Source organism: Helicoverpa armigera, chromosome 26 (assembly GCF_030705265.1).
Source record: "Helicoverpa armigera isolate CAAS_96S chromosome 26, ASM3070526v1, whole genome shotgun sequence".
In the NCBI taxonomy this organism is placed as follows: domain Eukaryota; kingdom Metazoa; phylum Arthropoda; class Insecta; order Lepidoptera; family Noctuidae; genus Helicoverpa; species Helicoverpa armigera.
Window position 1 is genome coordinate 830063 of NC_087145.1, and position 11140 is coordinate 841202.

The 11140-nt window shown below is 37.1% G+C and overlaps 1 protein-coding gene across 1 annotated transcript in view; it reads right to left on the reverse strand.

The window, feature by feature from the left end:
- LOC110380957 (facilitated trehalose transporter Tret1) overlaps positions 1 to 7870 on the reverse strand; it is a 24382-nt gene extending 16512 nt beyond the window's left edge. The window contains exon 1 of the mRNA XM_064041787.1: positions 7720 to 7870. The gene's annotated coding sequence lies outside the window, so the exon portion shown is untranslated. The remainder of the gene's footprint in view (positions 1 to 7719) is intronic.
- Between the last annotated feature and the right edge of the window lie 3270 nt (positions 7871 to 11140).

Genomic DNA, 11140 nt, shown 5'->3' on the forward strand with positions numbered 1-11140 from the left:
TATTCATATTCTTAGATTAGAGAGAGAAGAATCGTTAAGATTTATCCATAGCGTCCGCTTTTTAGGGTTCCGTAGCCAAAATGGCAAAAACGGAACCCTTATAGTTTCGTCATGTCCGTCTGTCCGTCTGTCCGTCTGTCCGTCTGTCCGTCTGTCACAGCCGATTTACTCGGAAACTATAAGTACTACAGTGATGAAATTTTAAGGGAATATGTGTTGTATGAACCGCTACAAAAATATGACACTAAATAGTAAAAAAAAGAATTGGGGGTGGGGCCCCCCATACATGTAACTGAGGGATGAAATTTTTTTTTTCGATGTACATACCCGTGTGGGGTATCAATGGAAAGGTCTTTTAAAATGATATAAAGTTTTCTAAAAAACATTTTTCTTAAAGTGAACGGTTTTTGAGATATCAGCTCTCAAAGTCGTAAAAAGTATGTCCCCCCCCCTCTATTTTTATAACTACGGGGTATAAAATTCTAAAAAAAATAGAGGTGATGCATGCTAATTAACTCTTTCAACGATTTTTGGTTTGATCAAAGTATCTCTTATAGTTTTTGAGATAGGTTGATTTAACTGTAATTTACGGAACCCTTCGTGCACGAGTCCGACTCGCACTTGGCCGGTTTTTCCATAATATTGAATGTTTTCTCAAGTGCAAGAATATTGTCACTACACGGCAAGTAAGTACCTATATCCAACTTGCCTGGCAACCTGCGACAATGGCATACATGTTATATAATATTAAGGCTTATAATCTCATAACACTGACCTAGAACTTTCAACAAAAAATCTGTATAATTTGCTGAATAAAATGAAACGTTTGATAAGAGATAACATGTCAGTCTATTGCTGATATTAGTTCAAGGTCATCGCACTTTATGTTACATATTTGGCCCATTATACTGATAACGATGTTAGGTATAGTTATATAGGTATAGTTATAGGTATAGTCATGACAAAACTGTCAAAATTTTAGCTTGAGTTGACGATAAGTATAGCAATTTGTGGCTCAGTCAAATCGTTTTACGCTTGAGGGTGTGTGAGAGTGACTGAAACAGCGGGTGAAAGATAGTCAGACACCTATATTACAAGATGTTTTTTTTACTATTGCTGCTTCGTTGATATTACAGCCGAAGAACATGCACTGCTGGATAGGGCCTCCCAAAAGCTTAGCCATTTTGCTCAATCTTCTACAAACCGTATCCACTGTTTAACGTTACTTCCGCAAAAGACCAACCATAATACTTCTAATTAATATAAATAGAACAAACCTATCTTTCCTGTCTATCTAAATATATTGTAGTTCCATATCGATCTAGTTATTTCCTCGACAAAGCAAGGATTTCCTACAAAGAACCAGTAACTAACAGACATCAGATACTTAGACTTCTGCCTGACCTCTAAAAGTGAAGCTTACAAGTAATTCATCATTTTTAATTGAGAATAATTTACTGTATTTACTGTTTGTAGCTATGCCTTATAAGTGTAGAAGGAAGTCATATTTCCTAGTTATTTTTCAGCCTCGGTGAGCATCTTAGGTATTAAAAAGAAACTAGTCTAGTAAGTAATTATGCTAAGCTGTAAAGTTCCTACTTTATGTACGATATCTTTTTTTTTCGTGAGCTGAAGTGCATAAAACTACTTTCTTTATGGTGAGAAATTTATCAAATAACTGCTCCCGCTGTGGGTGCAACGTGAAGGAGTGTCAGATTCTCTGACTAAACCCCACCGTATTCCTTTTTTAGGGCCCCTTATATACCAGGGCCGCGGTAACTCTTTCGAGCAATCCCGCAGCCCTGAGACTAAGTAAAACTTAAAAGAAATACGTCATTGTTAAAAGATCATTTTGTTGCTTTTAAAATTACTTCTTCAAAGTTTCCAATACTTTAACCAAAATACAGAGTCATTGAATCTCGACTCCCCTTTCTACTAAGTTCTGCGAACCTTTGATTCAATCTGGGCAAATATTGACCTGTGACTACTAGGTTAGTAATCCATAAAGCTTGACCACTATCAGTTTGATAGCAACTTAGAATATACTTAGTGGATTGTCTTACTATAGATAGTGTATCGGTTCATTTTATTTAAGTTGGTGTCTTGAAAGATCTACTCTTGCTCTCGAAAGTAGTCTCTCTCTCTCTGCCGAGCCTTTTCCCATCTATGTTGGGGTCGGCTTTCAGTCTAACTGGATGAAACGTTTGATAAGAGATAACATGGTAGTTAGCTAGGTTAGTGATCCATAAAGCTTGACCACTATCAGTTTGATAGCAGCGTAGAATGTAGTGGATTCTCCCAGTATGGGTAGTATATCGGTTCATTTTATTTAAGTTGGCGTCTTGAAAGAACTACTTCTTGCTTTCGTATAGAAAGTAGACTCTGTCTCTCTACCGAGCCTATTCCCATCTATGTATGTTGGGGTCGGCTTCCAGTCCAATCGGGTGCAGCTGAGTACCCGTGTTTTACAAGGAGAGGAGCGACTGCCTGTTATCTGGGCGGTCAGTTAGGTTACTGGTTGTTACCTTTTTCAAATAATTGTTTTATTTTTTTTTTATAAAAAAAAAAACTGCTCTGTCGTTACTTTGAAACGCTGGAATAAGCACAAATAAGTGACCAGGAAGGTGAAAATATGACTGTAACAAAAAACAATCACAACACACATGTATTTTACAGTTTACAAAATTACATAATAATCTAAAATCTTGATTGATGTCTGTCATTTCGTTTTTATTTAACTTTGTACACAAAACAATGAGGACTCATCATCGGTCATCTTAAACTTTTGAAAAACATACCTTACAATCTACAGTTTATGGTTCATTTTATAATGTGGTTATACACTCAGCGGCACGGAATCTGGCCCAAGCACATTTTGGCCTTATAACCATTATTTAAATGAAAAATCTGAATTTTTATTTTAAAATTGTTTAATTTACTCATTTTCCAATAGAAAATGACTAACAGACAACAGAATTATGAGGATTTTCATTAAGTTTAATTGAGTTAGAAAACAGAGTCCTTTACCGCAATAATTACCATAAACTTTTAAATTCGTCATTTTTAACAAAACAGAAAGTTATCGAATTTTAATAATGGATGTTTCTTCCTCTTGATCTGATGAATGCTTGCATACGATCTGGCATGCTCTGGATCGTGTTTTTTTTCTCCACCTGGGAGATCTCCTCCCAGGCAGCTACCAGCGCGGTTTTCAGTTCACTGAAAGTCCGTGGTGGGTTACGACTTGCTCGGACCTGTCTTTTAAGCATGTTCCAGACATGTTCTACAGGATTCATGGCTGGGTTTCTTCCAGGCCAGTCCAATTATTGAATACCGACCTCGAACAAGTAATCGGTTACTCAAAGAGCTGTGTGAGGTCGAGCATGGTTCTGCATTATACGAAATTCTTCACTTTCTATGAATCCCTGACAGGGTAAAACATGATTTAGAAGAATCTCTTCAATATACCGCACTGTTGTCAGACGACTTTCGACAGTCAATAATTCAGTACGGGCTTCTGAACTTCTGCCTCGACAAACCAAGATGGACCCACCATGAAAACCGACTGTTTTCTTGGTAGTGGTGGGAAGAAACCATTGTCAGCGCTTTCCTCATCCACGTTCATGGCCGTCTGGAGCTCTTAAGACGACTCTGCATTCATCGATCCATAAAATTTTACTCCATTGGTCATGCGTCCAATTTGCATGTTCTCTTACAAACCTAAGTCTGGCTACGCGATGGTGCGGGAGGAGTTCCGGGCCTCGAGTTGGTCTTTGAGCACGCACATCCCGTTCCTCTATCCTTCTTCTTATTGTGCACTTACGGACGTTGACTTCTCTTGCTGTTTGCAAAGGCTGGCGTATCTCTAACGCAGTGAGAAACCGATTTTTCATTATTGCACGTACGATAAATCGGTGGTCGTGCGCCGACGAACACCTTACACCCCACTTTCTGGTCTTCTTGTGTAAAGGCCAGTCTGGTCATGCATTTTCTATGCATATCTTTCACTTATACGCGGTGCACTTAAAGTTTCAACCATCTTCCACTGCGTACGCCCTTGACGTCTAAGCAACACTCTTTGAGCAACTTGAGCTGCAGTAAGGGTAATTTTCAGATCAAATTGTGAAAAAAGAGAAACAAAAAACGATCATAATCATTAATTTTTTTTGGAACGTGCTTGGTACTTCGGCAATTTCTATCTGAATTTAAACTTAACTTTCTGCTTTGTGTTCCAACAACGGAATCTGCTTCTAGTGTTATAAAAGTTAATCAGACACACATTTTTCTGTATTTTAATTAACAAATACGAAAGGACAGACAAAATGTCATATGAAATTAGAATTTACAACAGCTATCTGGGCTAATATCTACTTGTGTTTGTTTGGGCCAAATTCCGTGCCGCTGAGTGTACTTATTGCTTATGCTGATGTCATTCAACACAGTAAGCAAAAAGGTTAGGTGTAACAAAAAACGTAACTTATTGTTAAGCATATATGGAATGTCATTTGAAAATCTTTGGCAATCGTTACGGGTAGTCAGAAGCCAGTAAGTCTGACAACTAGTCTTCCGGGTATTAGGTTGCCCGGGTAACTGGGTCGAGGAGGTCAGATAGGCAGTCGCTCCTTGTAAAACACTGGTGCTTAGCTGCACCCTGCACTCGGTTAGACTGGAAGCCGACCCCAGTATAGTTGGGAAAAGGCCAGGCAGAAGATAATAATTTCCAAGAGAGATTATAATTAGCACATGAAAATTGCAACGTAATTTGGAACATAACATAATTACAAGTGGCACATAATTAAATATTACTACAATGATACGCAATGTACCTAATTGAAATGTGAAATAGAATTTCAATCTACGTGATTATAGTGCGCTTACTCCTACACACAAACTCATTAGTGAATGTGTGCGTGAGTGCTAAATAAGTATTTTCTTCTTTTTCTTGCTGCATAGGCTACTTTTTTATACTTAACTGCACAATAGTTGATCTTGTAACACGTACTTAATTATAAACTGTAACCTTTTTATTTTCCAGTCATACGTGCATACGTCTTTCTGACTATACCCTGCTATACCTAAGCAAATCATGGTAAGTAAACAAAATGACTAGCAGAGATGTCATGACGCAAAATCTCCTAAGAAAGTAGCGCCAAAATGCGTGTGTTCGAGGGACGAGGAACATTACTAACTCCGCCCTTACACGCCCATTATTTTCAAAATAACATCACCAATCAAACAAGACCAATCTTTGACAGATTTATTCACTGATTGATAATAAAATATTTTAAATACCATTGGCTGGTTCAAGGTTACACAGTTGATTGAGGTCTCAAATGGCATAATGATGAACTTGGAATAAATAAGTAGTAACCTTGGTATTTTACGTTTGACAATGAGTTTGAATTTATTTGAATATGAAAGTTAGGTTTTCTGATGTAAGAACGATACATTTTCTTGGTACAGATTCAAAAAGCCGATAAGTTTTCCCGAAAGACCAATTCAAAAACCTTTATATATATCAGTCGCATTTGTCTGTCCGTTGAAATCAAAAACTAATAGGTATTCGGCTTTTCATATGTTATTCACTAATATGTATATATAGATGTAGATAAAGTTATATAATATAGATAGATGAGTTGTAGAGATAGTGTATAGTTGATAGAGGAATTATTATCAGTTCAGTGAGATGGTGAGTCAGACTTTCACTGAGTAAATCCCCCTTGTTCCTTCTAAAGTCCTTTGTGTTCGAGGTCTCCGGTAACTCTTAAGAACGATTCCCACAGATCTGGCAATCAATGATGTCTTCAGGTAAAGAATTGAAGGATATTAAATACTTAAGTGGTGGAGTAATTTCAGGCCACATAAGATATTCAGCATTTCAGCATTGTCTTATGGCTGGGCAGTTTGTTCCATCATTTTTTATTCCAAGGAATAAAATACGTAGGAAGTGGTGAAGGCGTTTTGGGGGCTGTCTTTTGTAAACCTTCAAAAAGTGCTGAATTTCAGACTACTTTGAATAAACGACTTTTTACCTTTATCTGTGATATCTTTGTTATTTCAGCTGTTCGTAGGTGACAGTAAGTATTTTGTCTATGCTTAGTTTGCTTGTTGCCATCTATATACCTAAATAAAATACGATCTATTTTCAGTAATAAGTGTGAGTGGAAATGGGTAGGTAGGTACACATATTATATAATTTGTACACTTTGCTGAGTTGGGTTCCTATTTACTGATAATTTCGTTATTATACATTGCGTTTTTTTTCATAATGAATCCCAAGAAAGGGGTATTCACACTTGAACAAACTCATTTTTTTATAGGAAACCGAACTGAAAACTTACGCCTTATTCGACGAGAAAAAATATTCCGCTTATTCCCCCTTCCTTTAGCAGAAATATTTGCCCAAAAGTGGGACGATAATATAGGATGATTCTGGTGCCACTTTATTTAAATGTTTAAGTTAAGGCATACTGTCATATGGAGCAGGGTTCTTACAATTTGTCATTGGCAACTCAAGCACGACTTGCGCTACTCGGATTGAATGTCAAATAGTTATATCTTAATTCCATTTTATATTTGCAATAAAGAAGATTTTACTTTTGATCTGTTCATTTTGTTTTGTTGCAAGATTATGTGTATTGTTTATAGTCTTTGGTGTATTGTAAGTAATAGACTAACGAATCCATTTATTTATTATTATTATTGCTGTCCCTGAGCCGAGTTTGCTTCAGGCCCCGCTCTGGCTTAATCTAGCACTGGGAATATCCCGTAGTTTCAGTCCAATTTTTGTTTTGAATTCGATTGAATGCAGTAGGCTAAGGTCCTAAGGCACTTTAATATAATCATTTTAAGATGGCGATCTCTTCGTGATGGTGATTAATTTCAACGACACTATAAATTTATTAAAACATCATATACCTACCTGTATGATGAAGGTGAACTTAGCCTAATTTGAGTTTTGGGTTTAACCGTTAAGTTATAAAGTTTAGTTACGTAATGTAGTTATTATTAAAATATGTTGTATCCTCACATAGAACTGGATATTAAAGCATTATTCTTTATCAGTATCAGTCGGCACCGTTTCAGATTATTATTTTAATGTAGGTTAGTATTATCAAATTAACTAAATAATCTGCCTAGCTTTTAACTATGTTGGGGTCGGCTTCCAATCTAACCGGTGTTTTACATGGAGCGGCTGCTTAACTGAACTCCTCAACCCAGTTACCCGGGCAACCCTTTGGTAAGACTGGCTTCTGACTACCCATAACAACTGCCAAAGATGTTCAAATGAAAGTAACAAATTAACTAAATACTGCAGCTATATAGCCGTTAATAAGTCCTATATAAGACTTATACTTAAGTAAACAAAAGTTTATTTTAACTTCACATATTATAAAACACGTAATATTATCAAATACATATTTTCCGAAAAAAAAACAGAACCAATTACTAACACAATCATACCATTATAGAGATAACATATTTTTTTTATAATAATAAGCTTTAGTTAGCAAAATAATTAGTACCCATAAAAGATTATAAAAATACCCAAAAACTTGAATTTCTTAAACAATCCAAAAGATGGGCCACTGTGTACCGGGCTCACAAACCATCGCGCACTACAAAACATATGATGCATTACAACCTCTTTCACAAAACAACAGAAAAAAAACAAAAACGTGACAGAAAACTTCAAAAAAAATATACAATGACACTTACATTTTTTGTTTTTGACACTGTTAGTAAAGCTTTTTGTGAATAATGTTGTTAAAAATACGTATTTTTCGCGTTTTATAATTTGGAACTGTGAACACGCGTGGTGCGTTCGCGGTATCGCGGTGACTACTGGCAGACAGTGCTGGCGGATAGTGCTAGCGTGAGTAGGAACGTGAACGCTCACTTGTCTGTGCTTATGTATTGTTTTCGTGCCCCGACCGGTCTTGGGGGCAAACTGATGACACTATGTAGACTTCTAATGCAGTTCTGGATCTGATTTCTATAATTTTTTTAAATTTTTCATATCTTGGTGTGTAAATCTTTTTCGATCCCTTTTGCAGTCATCGATAAAACTTAGGTCTGAACTTCTAAACTTATCTACTAATACTATATAATATAATCTTCATATACCTGTCTATACTAAAATAATAATTAGAGGATTTTTTTTGTATCTACCCTAAAGGCTCCGAAACTACTGACAATTTGAAAAATTCTCTCGCTATTATGGGGCTACACTATTTCCGAGTAACTTAGGTTATGTTTTGTCCGGGTACTTACCTACTGGAAGAAACTCCCCTGGGACGCAGGTGAAACCGCGGGAAAACAGCTACCTAGTAGAAAATATTTCTACAGCCTAGCCCAGTGGCCTCCCTTAGCTAACACCCATAACTTGATCATAACCGTTGGGTGACACAAGTCAAACGGTAGTTTGACTGTGTTGGTTTACTGACGTAAAACTGGTTCTATTTTTAGCAATTTTTTTGTATAATTAATTGTATTTCAGTCTGCTGTGGATAAGATAATAAATTGGTACATGTATTTCGGGTAATTTTAAAGTAAACTTTTTCCTTGTCCTATTCATGCCGTGTTTCCGAAGGCAGGATAAACTGGTGGATCCAGCCGGCTGTCATTCTTCGGTACCCGGTCATCTTTGGTAGTCATTATGGGTCGTCAGAAACCAGAAAGACTGACAACAAGTCTCACCAAGGGGGTTTGGCTATGGGGTTGTCCGGGTAACTGGGTTGAGGCAGGAGGCTAGATAGGCAGTCGCTCCTTTTAAAACTCTGGTACTCAGCTGCACCACCCCAAGATAGTTGGGAAAACGCTAGGTAGATGATCTCCATATACTTACCTATAGGTATGTATAACAAATATTTAATATTCCACTGTGATAGGGGTCGCTATGGTATCAGGCAAGACAATGATGTCACTAGTCATATTATACGTCAATAGTATCTATTGCACCATATTTATTTAATTTAAAAGTTCATGTACTCGGCGACATTGAGGTCTACTCAATGTACCTAGCTAGGTAAACTATTAGGTACAAGTTTGGTATAAAAATCCTATTGAAGTGCTAAAAACTAGCCAGAGAAAATTATGAAAATAGCAAATGGTAAAACTTGTGCTTCAATGACAAGACTGTAGTAAGTTTATAACTCTTCAAAAATAAGTAAATAAATAAATAATAAATAAATAAATAATGTCGGGACACCTTTTCACACACGGTCGGTTAGCCCCATGGTAAGTTATTTATTAACTTGTGTTATGGGTGCTAACACAACTGATAAACTATATATAGCTACATATATACATATTTATAAATACATATTGTAACACCCAGATCACCACCAAGCCATAGTTTTTAATTTGAAAGAACTTTAGAGCAGATCTGAGACCCACTCCCTGGAACCGTGCAACTAGCTTGACGTTTTCTTAGGTCTATCCAAAATTTTGAGTAGGAATTGGATAAGTACATCAAACCGAAATAGCCTGAGGAATTGCAAAGCTGAAGTGGCAATGGGCAGGGCACAGCTCGCAGAACAGATGACCGATGAGGTAGAAAAGTTGTCAAATGGCGACCACAACCTGAAAGATGCAGCATGGCCAGGCCCCAGTTACCAGATGGTCGGACGATCTGACCAAGGTGGCCGGGAAGCAGTGGATGCGGGTTGCTGAAGATCGAACAAAGTAGCGAACCTTGGGGGGCCTTTATCCAGGAGTGTACGTCTTTCGGCTGACTCAAAGACGACGAAGTAAATCCAAATAAATACCTAGCTCTATTTATCTCCAATTGACAAATACCAATAACTAAAAGCTAACTAATTCAAGGTCTAAAATAAACTAAGTAATCCGAATCTTAGGGCTAGTACACACGCTTTCAATTGTCGTCAATTGATCGGCTACTCGTTAACGACCCGCGTCATACGTGACCAGCAATTATTGCGATTAATTCATCCTCGTGCTGGTATTTATAGATCCCAGGAGTTGATGGGGAACAGCCATGAGATGGGTCAAGTTTTTAAATAGACCACTTTAAGATTACCGCAGCCTGATAGCATTTTATACCGCTTTCTCGTTATGATGTGTTGTTCACTAAGTTTTAAAAAATATGTGTTGTACCCGTATCTGAGTTCCGTGACAGTTTAAAATCTCTCTGTCACACATACTGCTTAAGAGTGCATAAAGAAATTAGAATAAACGGATCCCGAAGAACTGAAATCCTCCTGCTTTTTGGAAAGTCGGTTTTTTTAAACAGTAGCCCTGGAGTTTCTTGCACGTCCCATTCCTATGGGACGTGCAAGAAACCCCTTCCTAGCTACTTTAGAAATGGGCAACAAAATTCACAAATAATTAATTCCATAAATGCTTGAAAATACCTGGATGTTGACTGACGGCGTGCAAAAATTAACTATACTTAGTCGTAGTCTTCGCAAAAACTACAAATTGTGTATAAGGAAGTACGGTACTAATTAAGATAACTTCCTTATTTTATAATTAACGTCAAAGTTTTCAATGGCGGAGATGATTAGGCAGGAGGTACCTAGTAGTCAAGACTTTTTGTTATCGTTATTTAGGCAAAAATAAAACAAAGACACAGATTTGCAAGTACTTACTATGCCTACTTACAAACAGGATATACTTAAATAGCTTTCAGTATATCGGGCAAATTCTGTAATTTGGTTTTTGGAAAAAAAGTCCGTACCGGGATAAAACATAGCCCATGTTCAGTGCAGAGAGTGTAGCTTCCTAACAGTGAAAGAATCATGCAAATCGTTTCAGTAGTTCCAAACCCTAGCCTCGTGAAACAAACAATTAAATTATTTCTCTTCATATACCTAATTAGTATAGACTAGCCGTTTCCCTGCGGTTACACCGTCCTGCGTCCCGTGGAAACTACGGCCCATACCGAGATAAAACATAGGCTATGTTACTCAGGAAGAGTGTACATACTTACCATACATTTTGATTGTTTGCGTCATCCATCAAAAGTGATGTGGACAAATATTGTGCAAACCTTTTGTCATGATGATCATGTCACGCGGAATATATTGGCCATGAATCTACTTACACAGGTACATGACTATGCAAAAAACTAAGCTTTGAGGAATAATTGATGGATTGTTACAAAAACAATGTTACT